The 6251-nt window shown below is 45.0% G+C and overlaps 1 non-coding gene across 1 annotated transcript; it reads right to left on the bottom strand.

Annotated features, from left to right (window-relative positions):
- Positions 1 to 2980: 2980 nt before the first annotated feature.
- LOC119928026 lies at positions 2981 to 3118 on the bottom strand. The gene has a single exon (XR_005450987.1). It is a non-coding gene; the product is annotated as a small nucleolar RNA SNORA7 (small nucleolar RNA).
- Positions 3119 to 6251: the final 3133 nt, after the last annotated feature.

The raw sequence follows: 6251 nt of genomic DNA, 5'->3' as shown, positions 1-6251 counted from the left end.
CCATTTTATAGATGAGGTAACTGAGGCGCAGAGATGTTAAGTGACTTGCCCAAAGCTGACAAGTGCTTAGTACAGTGTTCTGCACACAGTAAGTGCTCAATAAATAGGACTGAATGAATGTTGGGAGAATTTGGTGGGGATGTGAACTCCACACGAACGTAAACACTAGATCTGCTGCGAGTTCGGACCAAAGTAGCAAGTGTTGTTTGCTCAAAGGGGAGCCTGGGGAGAAGCTGCTTGGGTCTAGCTTAGCGGCTAGAGGCCAGGCCTGGGAGTCAGAAATAATAACGATAATGATAATAATAATAATAATAATAATAATAATAATAATAATGGCATTTATTAAGGACTTACTATGTGCAAGGCACTGTTCTAAGTGCTGGAGGTATACAAGGTGATCAGATTGTACCACAGGGGGCTCACAGTCTTCATCCCCATTTTACAGATGAGGTAACTGAAGCCCAGAGAACTTAAGTGACTTACCCAAAGTCACACAGCTGACAAGTGGCAGAGCCAGGATTGGAACCCATGACCTCTGACCCCAAAGTCCGTACTTTTTCCACTGAGCCAGGCTGCGTCTCCCATGAGGGACTCATTCATGGGAAAGTCATGGGTTCTAATCCCAGCTCCGCCACTTGTCTGTTGGGTGACCTTGGGCAAGTCATTTCACTTCTCTGGACCTCAGTTCCCTCATCTGTAAAATGGGGATTGAGACTGTGAGCCCCATGTGAGACATGAACTGTGTCCAACCTGATTAGCTTGTATCTACCCCAGCGCTTAGTACAGTGCCTGGTACATTGTAAGTGCTTAACAAACACTGTAAAAAAAAAATTATCATCATCATCCTGATCATCATTTGGCAGTTAAATATTCTGGTTTAGATTGGTCCAGGCTACTAGATCCATGTCCAACCTGCATAAATTGTATCTATCACAGTGCTCAAAATGGAGCTTGGCATATACTAAGCTCTTAAGAAATGCCATGATACTTTATATCTCAGAGAACTCTGTTATATAGTACTCTCCTATGCGCTTAGATCAGTGCTTTGCACATAGCAAGTGCTCAATAAATGTCATTGATTGATTAATTCAACACTCCCTAATTTCTCTGCTTGGGTTGCAGAAGATGCTACAGAAGATGATTACTGTGCTAGTACAATCACTCATCATTTCCCACCTGGATTACTACATCAGCAACTTTTCTGACCTCCCGTCCTCCTGTCTCTCCCCACTTCAGTCTACACTTCACTCTGCTACCTGGATTATCTTTCTACAGAAATGCTCTGGGCGTGTCGCCCCCTCCTCAAAAATCTCCATTGGTTGCCTGCCAACCTCCATATCAAGCAAAAAGTCCTCACTCTCGGCTTCAAGGCTGTCCATCCCCTCGCCCCCTCCTACCTCACCTCCCTTCCCTCCTTCTCCATTGCAGCCTGCACCCTCTGCTCCTCTGCTGCCACTCACCTCCTCACTGGGCCTCATTCTCGCCTTTCCCACTTTTAACCCCTGGCCCACGTCCTACCTCTGGCCTGAAACACCATCCCTTCTCAAATCTGCCAAAATAGCACACTTCCCCCCTTCAAAGCCCTCTTGAAAGCTCACCTCCTCCAGGAGGCTTTCCCAGACTAATCTTCCCTTTTTCTTCTGCTCCTCCTCCCCTCCCCATTCCCCCAACTCTCCCCCTTTGCTCTACACCCCTTCCCCATCCCACAGCACTTAGGGTAAATATGTACATATTTATGATTAGAATTATATTTATTTGTATTAACGATGTGTATATATCTATAATTCTATTTATTTATAATGATGCTACTGATGCCTGTTTCCTTGTTTTGTTGCCTGTCTCCCCCCTTCTAGAATGTGATCCCGTTGTGTGCAGGGATTGTCTCTGTTTGTTGCTGAATTGTATTTCCCAAGTGCTTAGTACAGTGCTCTGCACACAGTAAGCGCTTAATAAATACGATTGAATAAATGAATGAATGAATGCTTCTGCAACACCATCCTCTGGTTACCAGAGGAGGTGTTAGAGTGACCAACTGGTTTTATGTGGGTGAAGGGAAGCGGAGTTCGTGGGTGGAGAGACCCGTGTTAGGGTTTTGGGGGGCTTTGGCTGAATTGAGCTGGGCTACTAAATGGCTATCCCCACAGCAATGGCCAACAGAGTGGCCTAGAGGGTATCGGGGGACTTGGGTTCTAATCTCAGCTCTGCCACTTCCCTGCTGTGAGACCTTGGGCCAATCACTTTTTTTTTTAATAATGGTATTTGTTAAGCACTTACCAGGACGTCAGACACTCTGAGGTCTTGTTTTAATAATAATAATTGTTACAATATTTGTTAAGTACTTACTATGTGCCATGCACTCTTCTAAGTGCTGGGGTAGATAAAGGATAATCAGGTTGTCCCCCGTGGGGCTCACAGTCTTAACCCCCATTTTACAGATGAGGTAACTGAGGCACAGAGAAGATAAGTGGCTGGCTTGTCCAAGGTCACACAGTAGGTAAGTGGCAGAATATCATTTCCAGCATGGCTCAGTGGAAAGAGTGCGGGCTTGGGAGTCAGAGGTCATGGGTTCGAATCCCACCTCCCCCACATATCTGCTGTGTGGCCTTGGGCAAGTCACTTCACTTCTCTGTGCCTCAGTTCCCTCATCTGTAAAAGGGGGATTAAGACTGTGAGCCCCACATGGGACAACCTCATATCCTTGTGTACCCCCTCAGTGCTTAGAACAGTGCTTTGCACATAGTAAGCGCTTAACAAATGCCAACATTATTATTATTATTATTTCCAACCCATAGCGATGTCATGGACGTGTCTCTCCCAGAACGCCCCACCTCCACCTGCAATCGTTCTGGTGGTGGATTCCCAGAATTTTCTCAGTCAAAATCCTGACGTGGTCTACCATTGCCTCCTTCCGCGCAATAAACTTGAGTCTCCACTCTCGACTCTCTCTGATGCTGCTGCTGCCCAGCAAAGGGGAGTTTAGACTTGTAGCAGATTGCCTTCCATTCGCTAGCTATTACCCAAGCTAGGAATGGAATGGACAGGCCTCTGCTTGACTCTCCCTCCCGAAGTCGAGACTGGTAGAGGACTGAAAACTCTCCAGGTGCAACCCTGAAATGGAAAATGCTGAGGTAGATACAGGATAATCACTTCTCTGTGCCTCAGTTCCTCATCTATAAAATGAGGCAGGGGTTTGGGAGTCAGAGGTCGAGGGTCCTAATCCCAGCTCTACCACTTATCAGCTGTGTGACTTTGGGCAAGTCACTTAACTTCTCTGGGCTGCAGTTACCTCATCTGTAAAATGGGGATTAAGACTGTGAGCTCCATGTGGGACAGGGACTGTGTCCAACCTGATTCACTTGTATCTACCCCAGGGCTTAAAACAGTGCTTGATGCATATAAGCGCTTAACAAATACACGAGAAGCAGAGTGGCTTAGTGAAAAGAGCCCGGGCTTGGGAATCAGAGGTCAAGGGTCCTAATCCCAGATCTTCCACTTACCAGCTGTGTGACTTTGGGTAAGTCACTTAACTTCTCTGTGCCTCAATTCCCTCATCTGTAAAATGGGGATTAAGACTGTGAGCCCCATGTGGGACAACCTGATAACCTTGTATCTACCCCAGCGTTTAACCGGTGCTTGGCACATAGGAAGCACTTAACAAATACCATCATCATCAAGTACCATTATTATTATTATTTATGATAAAAATCCTGTCTCCCTCCAGCTTAGACTGTCTCTTCTGCCTATTATCAACCCCAGCACTTGGTACTGTGCTTTTTACATAATAAGTGCTGAACAAATACCAATTATTGTGGCATTTGTTAAGTAGTGACTTTGTCAGGCATTGTACTGAGTACTGAGTAGATATAAGCCAATCAGGTTAGACATAGTCCCCCATCAATCAATCAATCAATGTCATATTTATTGAGCGCTTACTGTGTGCAGAGCACTGTACTAAGCTCTTGGGAAGTACAAGTTGGCAACATATAGAGACAGTCCCTACCCAAGGGGTTTACAGACTTAATTCCCATTTTACAGACGAGGTAACCGAGAAACAGAGAAGTTAAGTGACTTGCCCAAGGTCACACAGCAGACAGGGCCTCCCCCTCTAGATTATAACCTAGTCTAAACTCGTCTCTCTAGACTGTAAACTCATTATGGGCAGGGAATGTGTCTGTTCATTGTTTTATTGCATTCTCCAAAGCACTTAGTACAGTGCTCTGCACACAGTACGAGTTCAATGAATATGAATGAATGAATATGTTCAGTGAATGTATCTGCTAATTCTGTTGTATTGGCCTCTCCCAAGTGTTTAGTCCAGTGCTCTATACAGTAAGCATTCAATAAATACTACTGATTGATTGATTGAAGTGGAAGAGCTGGGATTTAAACCCAGGTCCTCTGATTCCCAGGCCCATGCTCTTTCCACTAGACCACACTGCTTCTCCATAAATTTTATCTTTTCTCTAATGCCACAGTTATTAGTATCTTTAGTAGAATTATTACAAATACCATAGTAATAATAATAATAATAACCATGGTATTTGTTAAGTGCTTACTATATGCCAAGCACTGTTCTAAGTGCTGGGGTAGATACACTGTAATCAGGTTGTCCCACTTGGTGTTCACAGTCTTAATCCCCATTTTACTAATGAGGTAACAGAGGCCCAGAGAAGTGAAATGACTTGCCCAAAGTCACACAGCTGACAAGTGGCAGAGCCAAATTCAGAACTCTTGACCGCTGATTCCCAAGCCCGTGCTCTTTCCACTAAGCCACGCTGGCCCGCACTCCTGAAGACATTACCAACAACTTTGCTGACAAAATCCAAGCCATCAGGTGTGACTTCTCCACATTTCCACTTCTTCCCAGCTCCGTCCAATCAATCAATCGTATTTATTGAGCGCTTACTGTGTGCAGAGCACTGTACTAAGCGCTTGGGAAGTACAAGTTGGCAACATATAGAGACAGTCCCTACCCAACAGTGGGCTCACAGTCGAGAAGGGGGAGACAGAGAACAAAACCAAACATATTAACAAAATAAAATAAATAGAATAGATATGTAAGGTAAAATAAATAAATAAATAAATAGAGTAATAAATATGTACAAACATATATCCATATATACAGGTGCTATGGGGAAGGGTCCACTCCCCACGGCCCCTTTTCTCACCCCTGATGACCTTCACCAACCACACTGTAGGCAAGAATGAAGCCAGCAGATGTAAACCTCTCCAGATTTCCCCCTCATCTTAATAATTATAATAATTGTGGTACTCGTTAAGTGCTTACAATGTGGCAAGCACTGTTCTAAGCACTGAGGTAGCTACAAGTTAATCAAACTGGACACAGTCCCTGTCCCACATGGGACTCACACTGTTAATCCCTATTTTACAGATGAGGGAACTGGGGCCCATAGAAGTGAAGTGACTTACCCAAGGTCATACAGCAGACCTGTGGCAGAGCCAGGATTAAAACCTAGGTCCCTCTGAGTTGCGGACCCGTGCTCTACCTTCCATTCCAACAACCACTCACTCATCCTTCCCCAACATCTCTCAAGAGGATATCTCATTCATTCATTCAATCATATTTATTGAGCCCTTACCATTTGCAAAGCACTGTACTAAGTGCTTGGGAAAGTACAATACAACAATAAAGAGAGACAATCTCCATCCCCCTCCAACTGCTTCTTCTGAACCCATCCCTTGGTACCTGCTAAAACCACCCAACACCCACCCTTCTCTCCTCCATGACAGCCACCTGAAATCCCTTTTGATGGCCCCTTGATCTCTTCCTTCAAACATGCCCATTTCTTCCCTCCTTCCGACTGCATTACTGTATCAGCCTCCTTGCTGACCTCCCTGCCGCCTGTCTCTCCCCACTCTAGTCCATACTTCACGCTGCTGCCCGCATCACTTTTAGACTGTGAGCCCACCTTTTAGACTGTGAGCCCACTGTTGGGTAGGGACTGTCTCTATATGTTGCCAATTTGTACTTCCCAAGCGCTTAGTACAGTGCTCTGCACATAGTAAGCGCTCAATAAATACGATTGATGTTGATGATGATGATGATGATGATCACTTTTCTACGAAGCTGTTCAGGCCATGTTTCCCCTCTCCTGGTTGCCCATCTACCTCTGCATCAAACAGAAACTCCTCACCATTGGCTTTAAAGTACTCATTCATTCCTTCAGTGCTATTTGTTGAGTGCTTACTGTATGCAAAGCACTGCACTAAGCGCTTGGGAGACTACAGTA

This window comes from Tachyglossus aculeatus, chromosome 4, assembly GCF_015852505.1.
Source record: "Tachyglossus aculeatus isolate mTacAcu1 chromosome 4, mTacAcu1.pri, whole genome shotgun sequence".
Lineage (NCBI taxonomy): Eukaryota > Metazoa > Chordata > Mammalia > Monotremata > Tachyglossidae > Tachyglossus > Tachyglossus aculeatus.
The sequence above is the reverse complement of the archived record's forward strand: the minus strand, read 5'-3'. Positions and strand labels throughout refer to the sequence as shown.